The 15,015-nt window shown below is 46.3% G+C and overlaps 1 protein-coding gene across 32 annotated transcripts in view; it reads left to right on the plus strand.

The window, feature by feature from the left end:
- Positions 1–15,015, plus strand: part of LOC110500605 (receptor-type tyrosine-protein phosphatase delta) — a 612,371-nt gene that overhangs the window by 508,670 nt on the left and 88,686 nt on the right. The window lies entirely within an intron of this gene.

The raw sequence follows: 15,015 nt of genomic DNA on the forward strand, positions 1-15,015 counted from the left end.
CCATGACTGACCCACCGCCAAACCGGTCATGCTGGAGGATGTTGCAGGCAGCAGAACGTTCTCCACGGCGTCTCCAGACTCTGTCACATCTGTCACATGTGCTCAGTGTGAACCTGCTTTCATCTGTGAAGAGCACAGGGCGCCAGTGGCGAATTTGCCAATCTTGGTGTTCTCTGGCAAATGCCAAACGTCCTGCACGGTATTGGGCTGTAAGCACAACCCCCACCTGTGGACGTCGGGCCCTCATGGAGTCTGTTTCTGACCGTTTGAGCAGACACAAGCACATTTGTGGCCTGCTGGAGGTCATTTTGCAGGGCTCTGGTAGTGCTCTTCCTGCTCCTCCTTGCACAAAGGCGGAGGTAGCAGTCCTGCTGCTGAGTTGCTGCCCTCCTACGGCCTCCTCCACGTCTCCTGATGTACTGGCCTGTCTCCTGGTAGCGCCTCCATGCTCTGGACACTACGCTGACAGACACAGCAAACCTTCTTGCCACAGCTCGCATTGATGTGCCATCCTGGATGAGCTGCACTACCTGAGCCACTTGTGTGGGTTGTAGACTCCGTCTCATGCTACCACTAGAGTGAAAGCACCGCCAGCATTCAAAAGTGGCCAAAACATCAGCCAGGAAGCATAGGAACTGAGAAGTGGTCTGTGGTCACCACCTGCAGAACCACTCCTTTATTAGGGGTGTCTTGCTAATTGCCTATCATTTCCACCTGTTGTCTATTCCATTTGCACAACAGCATGTGATATTTATTGTCAATCAGTGTTGCTTCCTAAGTGGACAGTTTGATTTCACAGAAGTGTGATTGACTTGGAGTTACATTGTGTTGTTTAAGTGTTACCTTTATTTTTTTGAGCAGTGTACATCCACAAGTACACCTCCAATTGACTCAAATTATGTCAATTAGCCTATCAGAAGTTTCTTAAGCCATGACATCATTTTCTGGAATTTTACAAGCTGTTTAAAGGCACAGTCAAATTGTGATACAGTGAATTGTAAGTGAAATAATCTGTCTGTAAACAACTGTTGGAAAAATGACTTGTAGATAGTTGCCAAAACTATAGTTGGTTAACAAATATTTGTGGAGTGGTTGAAAAACTTGGTTTAATGACTCCAACCTAAGTGTATGTAAACTTCCGACTTCAACTGTGTATAATACATACCCCAAGTGATTTGGAACAGGTTAGACGCACAATAATAGCCACATTAAAACATGAAGAGAATGAAATGACAAAGTCCTCATGGCATTAAGTGTTAAGGGCATCATCACAGAGCATCTTTATGAAATAAACAGCACTACTGCACTGTTTATGTATTCCTAGCCACGGCTTCTTTATTTATGAATACTTAATGTGCTCAAAGGAGAGAATGTAAGTTGAGGGACTGTTAAAACCAGAGCTCCCGAGCGTACGCCTCCCGGGTGATGAAGAAAAAAAGAAAGAGACTTCATCTCTGCATTGTGCTTGGAAAATAGCTCGAAGCTTTTCTGAAGTAGCTTTTTTTTTCCCTATGCTTCTCTTCTTGATATTAGTAATCATAACAGAACAAATTGCTGATGGCAGATAAGTTGACGTAGAAGACACCCCCCCCCCCCCCCCCCCTAAACAAATGAGGTTCCGTTTTTTAAGGGAAACGGATTTGTCGCTCAGGGTACGAGACAGCAAATGGAATATGCTGAGAGAGAGAGAGAGAGAGAGAGAGTGAGGTACAGATGCCTATCGGAAATAAAAAGACAAACTTATGTAAAGATAGGAGGAAGGAGTCAAAGGATAAAAATTATGAAAAGAGAGGTGTTTAAAGAAAAAGTGGTAGATGGAGGAAGCGACTACCTCTTTCTCTATCTACTCCTCTCTTTTCAGCTCCCTCCCTCCTTTCCTCCCTACCTCCCCTCCCTCCCTCCGTCCATGCTCCCTTTAAGTAATCTCCACCACTCAAAGGTAGTACATCTGCCTGAACTGACTTGCTGTCTACAAAGCTAGGCGAGCATTTGAGTGTAGACAGAGCTTTGTTCCTGACTGCCTGCCTGCCTGGCCAGGCCTGTGGAGAGAAGGCCCCAGTGCCTGTGGAGAGAAGGCTCCAGTTCCCATCCTGCTCCATCTCTCCTTTTCATCATTCTCTTTATCCGTCCATTTCAGCCTGACCCCTGGGGCATCCAACACACTCTCACTCCCTACCTCTCTACCTACCCCTCTCTTTCCCCCTCCCTCACTCTGCTCCCTTTGCTTATGTGGAAATGGAGGGATATCATGGCTAATCCATCATGTTTATAAATGTCGCAGCTCAGAGAGTATGCACAGGCACCAATGTGAGCCTCACAGTGGTATCATATACATTTCTGTTGCACTCAGGTCAGTTGATGTGATTTGCTAGTCTTCTAGACATCGATGGCTGTAACAGATTGGCGACTGGGGCTACATGGACTGCAGGCATGGAGGAACAGTGGGTGGGGTCAGTTTAGAGGGGCTGGCCTAAGAAATACCACCCTTCCCCTATCTGTCAGGCTGCAATGGAAGGGATGTTTGGTTTGTCAGGAGCAGTGTTCAGCTCGGTACAGTGCGATTTCTGTGAGAGGCCATTTGTCCTCGTAATGAACCTGTCATGTAAAAAGAGCATTCATTTATCCTGGTATTGACAAGACTGAGCATTTTGCATACATTTATGGGGGAAAACCGTTTTTTAAAAGAGGCTCCAGTTCACTGTTAGCTAATCGGTTTTAAGGCTCCTCTCTATACATTGACTCCTGTACATTTTCAGTGTCTTCCTGAATGAAGAATGAGTGGGCGTGTTCGTCTGTGAAGGAGGTTTTGAAAAATAGAAAATAGGGCAGCCAATGATTAATTGATTGACTCAGCAATGGAGTCCCCAAAATCTTACGCATTAGCTGAGGGTGTTTTAATAGCAAATAAGAAACATTGAATTAGTTATAGAATCTAAAAGGGGATTTACACATGAAACAATCAGTGGAGAGAGCGAGTGAGGAGAGGATGCTATTTTTCACTGAGACAGAATGGACACCTGAGGTTGGAGAGCTTTCTCCTCCCCCGCCTTCTAACCTCGTCTCTCTCTCTTCCTTCCTCCCTCCCTCCATCTCGTCCTCTTGTGCTTTCCTTCCTCTCTCCTTCCACTTACTCCTAGAGAAATTCCCATGCATATTTGTAATGGGATACCTTGCTTCTTGTCAAAGCTGATACATTACGATCGTTAATGAACAGACCGGACACAATTTCACAACTTAAATTCTATTTGACCCCTCAGGCGATGGAGGTGAAAAACACATTTCAGCAGCTGTTGAAAGTGACTCATTTTCACACTTGGTCCCTGCATTTTCCGCAAATTAACTTAATGTGCTCTGTAAATTAGTTGCATCCCTTTGTTTTGCTGGATACAGTTGAAGCCACTCTGTTTGGGAGGCATGGTAAAAACTTAAGTGTATGAACATTTAAACGTTAAAACATTTAAACAAAATTGGGATCCTTAATCCCCCCCCCCCCCCCCCCCCCATCCCATTCCATTAAGGGAGGGAGCTCTTGATTGCCGATAGATAGGCCTAGTGCACGGTTCTCACTGTCTGCCTGGTGGCTGACATGCTTATTCTGTCCCACCCCCCTCTCCCCTTCCGTCACTATCATGCAAGAAAAGATGCGAGTGTTGGTGTCCTCGGAAGTACGGCAACTAATCAGTCTCCTCCGTTCCCAAAATACTGAATCTTAAGTCGATTCCTAGCTCAAGATTAGTTTTCTTTCTACTAATTGTCTTGGTAAGCCACGGTATTTAATAAACTTTAAAGTACTTTTTTTAGGAGAGAGAGGTAGCTCGAGATTACACGACTATCAACACCGGCTGTACCTGGCTCACGGTACCAAATACGTAATACTATTTACCCAGTGTCAACTGAACACAGTCGTCTGTATCACACATGGCAAGGAAATGGCTAAACATATTTCCACCTCGAACAAAAGCATGACCAAACACACTCAGTAGATTATTGACAGAAAGCTGGATTTTGAGTACCGGTCTGTTTACACAGAGGTAACTGGGTCAGGGGGTTTTTCGCTACAAATTTGAACTATTCATTTGCTTTCTAAATTCACAAGGAATTAGGGAGGACTGACAAGTCCTGCGGGTAGATTTGACTATTCTCTGTTTGTTTTTTGTTGTTGCTTTAGAGCCACTAGCGTAGTATTTACACAGATCAGATCAGATCAAATGCCTTTTTACGTAACAGGTTGTTTCACCAATGCCTATCTTGAGAGGCAACTGACAACAACGTAAAGTCCTTGGCTGTGTTAGTTTCTGGTTGTGTTAGTTCCTAGCAGTCGGGTCTGCGGTGGACTCTGAGCTTTGTGCTTGTCTGCCAAGTACAAACCTGAATGATATATTTGGGAAATCCCCCCCCTGCATGCTGTCTCTCTATTAAGTGCTGGTTATGAGGATTTTGTCTGCCATACTTGTACATATTTGTACTTTGACTGTTATCTAATGACTTTTGATGGAAGGAAGCCTATTTGAGGATGTAGCTAGTCAGAACTAGGTGATTATGTGCGAGTGAAGATCTAAACCGAGAATCCGATATTGTATAAAATGGAAGAGGCTTTTAGTTCGATCGAGATGACCTAATAAGATTCATATGATGCGATACACCCAGATTATGCTCAACCAGTCCCGTGATCAATCTGCCATATCTTGGAGTGAATGTCATATACTATATTTTGTGGTCTTCTATTTTACTGTTTTTGATGTTTGCTGTCTTACATTGTTAATATTCTTGGATTATATTTAGCACTCCCTCCAAACCTTGACAACCTTGCTTTCGGTGGCAGTCTTGACTTGTATTGCTCTGCGTGGTTTGCTACACCGTCCCCTCCGTGAGATACTTTTGTCCATTGATGGTGAACGGTCATCACTTTCACTTGCATCTTAAGTATTCCAAGTATTCGACACTGAGATGTTTATAATCTGACAAGCAATCCAACGGAATCCCATAAGGGGGGGGGGGGGGGGGGGGGGGTCAAGTTCCAGTATGATAAGTCTTAAACGAGCCCTGTATGTACAGCAGTGTGTCTTGAATGGATATGTTGTGTTTGAGTAGCTCGCACCGAAGTGCTATCAGTAAAGACAAGTCGACAAATCAGTATCGCAAACTCCTGGTGGTCAATAACCATTTACGGTCAAGAGCTCAAGCCTAATCTCTCTAACACACACACACACTAACACACACACACACTAACACACACACACACACACACACACACACACACACCAGCTATCATAGTCCACATGGAGAGCACACCGTCAGCACACCTTTTATCGGTTGTGATGTGTTAAAAGCATCATTTAGGTGACAGCTTTCCTGTTCAATACAGTGCCAGAGAGAGAAGGCAGTGAAACCAAAACGTCAGCAGTTAGGACTGTTTTATATTGTGTCAATCTCTTTCATTTCCTAGGCCCTGTATTCCCGATGTGCTTTCCCCACCTGTTCTGCTTGACATATAAATACAAATGTCATTTAAAAAATCTATTCATGTCATTGTAGGATATGAATTCTATTAAAGCAAATTTCTTGTGGCCAAAATAACCCTGTAAGGGTACGTTTTTATAAGGGAAATCTGATTTCAGAGACGTGCCTTAACCTGAAACCTTGTTTCTGTTTCAAATGGAAGAGGAGTACGTGGGTGACAGGCACAAGCGAAACTCCACGTTAAAAAGCAAAAGGAATAAGCTAATTAAATGACAGTAAAACATTGCGCCCACTGGTCCGAGGGCACAAGATCGAGAGAATGATATCGCAGTGCAATGTTCTTGTAAAAAAATACATATAAGGGACAAGTTTCACCTCTGTAGAGGGTTTATGGAGGAAATGATGGATGGATATGTGGAGAAACACAGCCAGACAATATTCTGTCTATAAAAAATACTCTCTTTGAGGTGGAACTGTCACATTTTGGAATATTTCAATCCAGCTGTACATAGCTGATAAAGCAAATGTGGGTAGATTGAGAGGCCTGTCATCGTTGATTTGCTAGACTGTAAAATATCACCTTTTTACTGCGGTGAGAAGTGCACCTTGTAAGTGGAGCAGGGGAAAACAACAGCGGGGAGGATGAGAGATGATGGGGAAAACAGAGAATGAGAGATAGCGAAAAGGAGAGCAAATGGCGTCATAGATTTGGCACAAAGAGAAATTACTGGCTGCCTTTGTTACTGAAGAGCTCTTACATTTGGTCGAGTAATTTTGAGAGAAAACAAAAGCATAATTAACAGTTCCCTCTCGAATGCCAACATAATTAAATACATTAGTTGAACGGCTGCAGAGAGAGGAACATTTTGTTGAAGAGGATTCAGGTTCGCCCTTTAGCGGGTGTACTAACTGGTTGTATTGAACTTTGTGGGGAAAAATTTGAGCGAATGTTGTCGTAGTACAAGAAGCTGTCCTACTCAACTACTCAACATTGCTTATATTTCTTCAAAAGTTTGTGTCTCAACCAAAAGCCCCTTAAAAAAATATAGTCCATGGCAAAACTAAAGAAAAAGTGTTCTCCTGTCACAAAAGACGGTTTGTTATCAGCATAATAGAATACCAAATCCTAGGCATGTTACACTGCCACGCAACCCTCTGGGTCACATACAGTATTGAAATAGAAGGGCTGGCACGGATGAACTCAATAACGTTAGTGTTGCACGGTCTGTGCTCTTTGTCAAAAGCCATTTGCCCACACATCCTGCACAGTTGGACATCTGCCAGTGTCCTGGGGTAATGGTCAAGTCCTGAGTGCGTTACGGTGCCAGTCATCCTTAGATCGCCTTTTCTGGCAGGTTTTCTTGGCCTGCAGATTTCGCTCCCTCATCTATGCCCTGAGAGATGATTTGTTAGATGATTTATCCTGGACTCTGGCACCATTTCCATTTTATCCTCTCCCGAGGCCACTGCACTCTGTCTTTCATTCTCTCGTTCCTTCTCGTTCCCACTCTCTCTATTCTGTGTGCGTTGCATGCCTGCACTTGTAGGTCACTATTATCCAAGTCCATAAAGCAACCAAGACTTAATTAGAACTAATTTCCATTTAATGCCCAATCAGCAATGCATGCCATGGACTCCGCAAGCCAGGCCCAACTAAATGATTGTCATTGGAGGAGTGTTGGAGAAGCAAAAGAGATGGTTGGTTAACATTCCTAACCCGGGAAATTTTTCATCTTCCAGGCTGTTGCTTTATTTATTTGGTGCTTTGATCGCAGCTACATTTCTAATTAGTGTGCCTTAACTGAACATCGCACACTATACTGAGGAGAAAAGGCTGTGTCTGCTGTGTGATTTAGGGGTGGAAGCAAATAGTTACTACCGTCACACTCAAAAGGAAATGGAAAAACGTACTGTGCCTTTTTGTGCTGCCCGAAAAACCTTATCTCAAGACCAAAAAGAATAATAATATCAAATTCTAAACTGGACATGCTGTACAATAAAGCTAAAAGGAGTGAGAAATATAAGACGGATGGGTGTCATACTTGAACAGTTCCCCCAACTGACTTTCCAGCATTACAATAATCCGCCATCTTCAGGCAGGAGTGATTCCCAAACAACAATGATTCTCAGCACGCTCTTTCGCTACTGACCTGTGACAGCCTCTTTAAGTAGATTGTATCCGCTCAAAAAGGTCCAACAAATATATCTTATTTTAGCCTGTAGGGATTTTCCCAGAAGAATAACCTAAAGCCTGGGGTGAAAAGTCTGGTTCCGCCAAGGCGGGGGGGGGGCTGACTGAATCCAATCCTTGTGCGGCAGGCATGGAATTAATGACGGAATGGGACCGGAAAGGTTTATGTCTTTATGGATTCATTTTGGGGGGGGGGGGGTCCACCGCACAACAGAAAAGGCTTATTTATTTCCTCCCCTTAAATCCCTCTGTACTTATTAGGTCATTTTGAAATTGAATGAAGTGTGAATTATAGAAACCACTACCGCGACCTCACTGTATTAGAAGCGTTGACTGCCAGATTTATTAAATATTCCACTCACAACTCAATGTTCTAGGCAGGATCATGTGAGAGTGGTTAACTAGCAAATAATGGCACACAGCAAGTGCACACTTCCTGACTTCCTCTACCCAGGTCAAGTGTGTGGAGTGTCAACAGGAAGCTGTCCGTCAAAGTGGTTTCTAATAGCTGTGTAAATCTGATGTTAAAATGTAGCAAATATAGCATGGCAGAAGTAGACATCCAGCCCCTTGGTTCACCTCGATGAGATAACCGTATTAGGCTCACAACGTTCTGTAAACATGGTACCCCCTGCTTCTTCACTATTCCTTCTCTCACTCCATCCACCGTTACACAAACTGGGCTAAGTTGGTCTGGTAAACAGTAACTAATCACATCCCAAATGTTAGCCTGGTCTGCCGAGACTCAATTAGCCAGATTTAATTAGCGGTCCTCCCAAAGAGAATAGTACTTATGTTTGTCAGTTGTAATTACACCACTGTGCAAAGGGAGTGTCGCACCGGGGCGTTTTGGGTGCGTTCTTTGGGGTTAGGGGAGAGGGGTTTGGTGGTGGCAGTCGAGACAAATTAGAGGGCTGGTTAGAATTTTGAAGCCTTTCCAAATGAGTGACTTTTAAATATACGTGTATGGCTTCCCTTATCATCAAGGAGAAAGCAACATGTTGTTAGGGAGACAGTACGGAGACGTATGACTGATCGATAGACATAATTTGCTAATAGCCTGAGCTTATGTTCAATGACCTAGGGTCTTAAGCCAAAACATGCTCACTGAGGTACTATTTGAGCCAATGTCTTTTTTTTCTATCCTCGCATACTTGGCACCTGATGGCCTGACTGGTTAATGTGTGCAAATTGTCATTGCAAGTGCTTTTATATCAAGCACCAGCTCTCAGCAGTTCTTTAGAAGGTGACTTCAGCATTACTCCCCTCCATCTCATTTAGTGTGTAGATCCATTGTTGAATACAGTACGGTCTTGAGCAAAGTTATGAAACTGCCCTCATCTTAAACTGTCCTTGAGCTTTCAGGGTTTTTTTCTCCTGTGAGGTGAAAAGAAACCCTCACAGAGGTCTCTTTATGCTGCATTTTACATCAATGCACAGAGAATGGAGATGTCATGCATGCTGAACACCGACACACATATACACACACACACACACGCACACGCACACACCAATTCAACGTTTTCCAATTTCCAATTCTATCACAGGAAACAGCCAACAGTTCCCTGTGCGGTAATGAATTAGCCCGTGTTGATAATTTATGCAACCACAAGTCGAAAACCCAAGCCCTGCCTATTAGCAGAACTGCAAGCATAGCACATAATAAAATTGCTAGCCGCTTTGCCCCGTTAGATTAATGAATTAATTCCTTTTTAACACTTTGTCAATAACTCCACCGTTTTTCAAAAAGGCGTACAACAAACATCATGTTGCATAAATTAACTAGCGATTATTCTCGTTTTATTTGGCTCTCTTGGCCTCCTGAAGAAAATACTGCCGCAGCTCGGCCCAATTTGAGTTGTTAATCACACCATAAGTGGAGGAAAGGTGTTTAATTTCCTCATTTATTAGCACAATGCTAATTATTTACGTTTATCCTGTAGTGAGTGTATACATTTTCATACTTTTTCATTCTGGCCCCCCATGGCAATCAAAATCCACAACCCTGGCTTTGCAAGCTCCGTGCTCAAACAACTGAGCCACACGGTTCATTCTATGATGTAACATTGTATACTGGGAGTGGCAGAGGAAGGCCAAAAGGGGCCTTTTTGGTATTTTTAGATCACAGGGGTAGTTTTAGAGTTATGGTCGGGCAGTATCTGAAGATACCTCTGATGTCATGACTTCTTGGCTGCTCACGACTGCACTACCTTAGATCTCTCAAACTCGAGCTGATTTTGCATCAAACAATGGAATTCTGACAAAGACCACACAGTGGATATATTTGAACATGTAGGCATTGTCCTGCGGCGTTCTCTTTCAACTAGCTTTGTCTACAGAGTAAAATTAATTAAGGGTATTGCTTTGCCCAGCACGAGAGCAATTTTGATTGATCAGAGAACGACACAATTATGATCTCCTGAACACATATTTGCCCCCTCAACCATACATTGTACTTTTCTCCGACAATGATTTTTAGGCTGCACGGATTGTGACATCTCATTATGATATTCAACATGCGTCCTCCGAGGCATGCTCCTGGTTATTGTGTTCGAGCAGGTAGCTTTAGAAATCGAATGATTTTCCATTCGACCTTCGAACGGCCTGTGGAAAGCTCGGGAGAGGGAGATACCTCGCTCAATTAATTCCTCTCCTCCACCTCATCCTCCTCTCCCTCCCCTCAAACAAACACCTCTTTCATTAGGCTGTTTCGTTAATGGTACTTTAACACAGAGGTGCATTCTATGAAAGAGAAATGTACCGTCCTTGTCTCTTTTCCGTGTCTTCTTTTTACTTGGAATCCAAAAACATTTCCTGTTATTTTGTGCCGTGTGGGCAACGGCTGTAACCAGTTGATTTAATGTCACATTTAATCTGCAAAGCTTTTAAAGCATTCTTCTTGACCAGCTTTCTTAACTGAACTGCATACCCCTAAGTCATGAGAGGAGGTGTGTTTCGAAATAGTTTAGAAGTTAAACATATTTGTGAGAAACATGTTTGTTAGGCTTTCGAAATCTAAGTTATTTTAACTTTTTTTGTCATTCCTTTTAACAATCAAAGTAAATCATTTGACTCCCTGGTTTAGTTCAACAATATAATTTCATTGTCCCTATTTTAGACTTGGACTATCAGTATTAAAATTGATGGGCCTGCATGAGTATCCAACATTGACACAAGTTCAAGCCTTATCCGATAGCAAATCCATGCCTTTATTGATGGTTAATTACCATATAATGAGAGAGCATGTTTTGTGGTGACTTATTTTTGTATAGCCTGAAGACTCCTTACTAAATAAAAGTGTAAGTTGTGTATTTCCTCAACACACTCTGTGACTCTTTCCCCTCGTTCTCGCTCTCGCTCTCTCTCTCTCTCTCTCTCTCTCTCTCTCTCATTAGTTGCCTTGTGATCAGTTGAGAGAGTTGAGATTTCCATTTGTTTGCGGTGTGATGGATTGTAACTCAAGATGTTAATAGAGTGCACATTAGCCAGTAGCGTCGCCCCAACAGGTAGCTCAATACGCCTCAATGGAACTAAAATGAGGTAGGATCACATATTCACGGTTGTGTGAGAGTGAGTCTCTTTATGTAGGATGAGGAAACATGATGCCAGCAAACTTTTAGATGGACCAACCCCCAGGCATACCTAATTTCTTTAATGGCTAATGGTCGAGAAGAAGACACTTAGGACACTTAACACCTTGGATTGAGGATGTATGCTAAACTGTGTGTTTGTCTCATGAAGTATTGCTAATTACACTTAAAATAGTATTGTCTTATTAAAACCCCTTTCCCCTTCCCTTAATTACTCTGAATCGCAAAGACTTGGCAATTCATTTTAGCCACCCCAAAGACATTCTCCAAGGTCATTTTTTTGAAGTTGACTGTCAAACCTATATGAATATAAATAGAATGGCATTCTATTTCTGTGCTTATGCCCTCATCCCCATTATTCACTCGTTAAAGTTAACCTTGGTTCAGGTTGGGACATTAACTTGAAGAGGGAAAGTTTTGAAGCTCAAAACCAAGTTCCTAATTTGTAATGAAGTCCAATTCTTAAAAAGGATTAACCCGCCACGGTATCCTCTCCTACCAGATAACCAAAAGTATTGTTGGAAGGGAGCCACGACTGTTGTCAGCTGCACAGAGGCAGCGGCTGCTCAAAGCTGTTTCCAGCCTGATGTGTGTCTCATGAAACTTTGATGAAGAGAGTGAGTCAGAGTAGGTGGCTTTTGCGAGAGGGAAGGAAAAATGAGCTAATTAGCCATATCATGATGGGAAGAGTGAAGCTTTAAGGTGTGCTTCAGCCTCACTGGTATGCCAACCGCATTGATTCTGTGTGTCATATTAGCGCTTTAGTGTTAACTTAACCAAGGTAAAGCAATAGCCATTTTGGATGGGATATGTGCCCCAGTGCTCTCTGTAAAAGCCTTCTCTCGCTGTGAAAGTGAGTCAGCTTCCTGCTAAGAGCCTCAAGGGCCAGAAAAGCTGATGTAGGCCTTTGATTGTCTTTGTTTTGTTAAACATAATTTTTTTTGCTCAGGAGAGGGCGCTGCATTAGTTATCTTGTCTTGCATCTCGAAGAACAGCGAGAGGAGCAGTCCCCCTTTCTGATAGCAGCACTTTGTAGCGCAGGCAGAGGAAGAGACAGGTTTATGTGGCAGAGATCCATCCAATATGCAGTTGTACACACGCTGAGAAGCAGTACAAATACTCAAAACACACCCCAAGTGTCAACTGTCTGTAACGGCGTTCTTCGTTTGTTGAAAGAGAGGACCGAAATGCAGCATGGTGGTTACTCATGTTCTTTAATGAATGACGATACATGAAATAACTAAATGAATACGAAAACAACAAACGGAACGTGAAACCTAATACAGCCTATCTGGTGAACACTACACAAAGACAGGAACAATCACCCACAAACACACAGTGAAACCCAGGCTACCTAAGTATGATTCTCAATCAGAGACAACTAATGACACCTGCCTCTGATTGAGAACCATACTAGGCCGAAAACATAGAACTGCCCCACAACATAGAAAAACAAACAGACTGCCCACCCAACTCACGCCCTGACCATACTAAATAAATACAACACAAAGGAAATAGAGGTCAGAACGTGACAGTACCCCCCCCCCAAAGGTGCGGACTCCGGCCGCAAAACCTTGACCTATAGGGGAGGGTCTGGGTGGGCGTCTATCCGCGGTGGCGGCTCTGGCGCGGGACGCGGACCCCACTTCGCCATTGTCTTAGTCCGCCTTATTGTCCGCCTCCGTGGCTTACTCACCATGCCCACCCCTCTCAATGACCCCACTGGACAGAGGGGCTGCTTGGGACAGAGGGGCTGCTTGGGACAGAGGGGCAGCTTCTCGGGACAGAGGGACAGCTGCTCGGGACAGAGGGACAGCTGCTCGGGACAGAGGGACAGCTGCTCGGGACAGAGGGACAGCTTCTCGGGACAGAGGGACAGCTGCTCGGGACAGAGGGACAGCTGCTCGGGACAGAGGGGCAGCTGCTCCGGGCGGAGGGGCTCTAGCGGCCCCTGGCTGACTGGCGGCACTGGCGGCCCCTGGCTGACTGGCGGCACTGGCGGCCCCTGGTTGACTGGCGGCGCTGGCGCTGGGCTGACTGGCGGCACTGGCGGCCCCTGGTTGACTGGCGGCACTGGCGGCCCCTGGCTGACTGGCGGCACTGGCGGCCCCTGGCTGACGGGCGGCACTGGCGGCCCCTGGCTGACGGGCGGCACTGGCGGCCCCTGGCAGACGGGCGGCATTGGCGGCTCCTGGCAGACGGGCGGCACTGGCGGCGCTGGGCAGACGGGCGGCACTGGCGGCGCTGGGCAGACGGGCGGCACTGGCGGCGCTGGGCAGACGGGCGGCACTGGCGGCGCTGGGCAGACGGGCGGCACTGGCGGCGCTGGGCAGACGGGCGGCGCTGGGCAGACGGGCGGCACTGGCGGCGCTGGGCAGACGGGCGGCGCTGGGCAGACGGGCGGCGCTGGCGGCGCTGGGCAGACGGGCGGCGCTGGCGGCGCTGGGCAGACGGGCGGCGCTGGCGGCGCTGGGCAGACGGGCGGCGCTGGCGGCGCTGGGCAGACGGGCGGCGCTGGCGGCGTTGGGCAGACGGGCGGCGCTGGCGGCGCTGGGCAGACGGGAAGCTCCGGCAACGCTGGGCTGAGTAGCTCTCCTAGCGCCGAACAGGCGGGAGACTCCGGCAGCGCTGGAGAGGAGAGAGCCCCTGCGAGGATGGGCCGGAGAGACAGCCTGGTACGGGGAGCTGCCACCGGAGGGCTGGTGCGTGGAGGTGGTGACGGATAGACCGGGCCGTGCAGGCGCACTGGAGCTCTTGAGCACCGAGCCTGCCCAACCTTACCCGGTTGAATGGTCCCGGTCGCCCTGCCAGTGCGGCGAGGTGGAATAGCCCGCACTGGGCTATGCAGGCGAACCGGGGACACCGTGCGCAAGGCTGGTGCCATGTAAGCCGGCCCAAGGAGACGCACTGGAGACCAGATGCGTAGAGCCGGCTTCATGGCACTTGGCTCTATGCCCACTCTAGCCCGGCCGATACGCGGAGCTGGAATGTACCGCACCGGGCTGTGCACCCGCACTGGGGACACCGTGCGCTCCACAGCATAACACGGTGCCTGCCCGGTCTCTCCAGCCCCCCGGTAACCACAGGAAGTTGGCTCAGGTCTCCTACCTGGCGTAGCCATACTCCCTGTTAGCCCCCCCCCAAGAAATTTTTGGGGCTGACTCCCGGGCTTCCATCCACGACGCCGCGCTGCCTCCTCATACCAGCGCCTCTCCGCTTTCGCCGCCTCCAGTTCTTCTTTGGGACGGCGATATTCTCCTGGCTGAGCCCAGGGTCCTCTTCCGTCTAATTCCTCCTCCCATGTCCATACCTCCTCGCGCTGCTCCTGCTGCTGCTTTCTCCGTTACCCATTACCACACCGCTTGGTCCTGTTGTGGTGGGTGATTCTGTAACGGCGTTCTTCGTTTGTTGAAAGAGAGGACCGAAATGCAGCGTGGTGGTTACTCATGTTCTTTAATGAATGACGATACATGAAATAACTAAATGAATACGAAAACAACAAACGGAACGTGAAACCTAATACAGCCTATCTGGTGAACACTACACAAAGACAGGAACAATCACCCACAAACACACAGTGAAACCCAGGCTACCTAAGTATGATTCTCAATCAGAGACAACTAATGACACCTGCCTCTGATTGAGAACCATACTAGGCCGAAAACATAGAACTGCCCCACAACATAGAAAAACAAACATAGACTGCCCACCCAACTCACGCCCTGACCATACTAAATAAATACAACACAAAGGAAATAGAGGTCAGAACGTGAC

Source organism: Oncorhynchus mykiss, chromosome 21 (assembly GCF_057628025.1).
Source record: "Oncorhynchus mykiss isolate SJ-2025 chromosome 21, ASM5762802v1, whole genome shotgun sequence".
Lineage (NCBI taxonomy): Eukaryota > Metazoa > Chordata > Actinopteri > Salmoniformes > Salmonidae > Oncorhynchus > Oncorhynchus mykiss.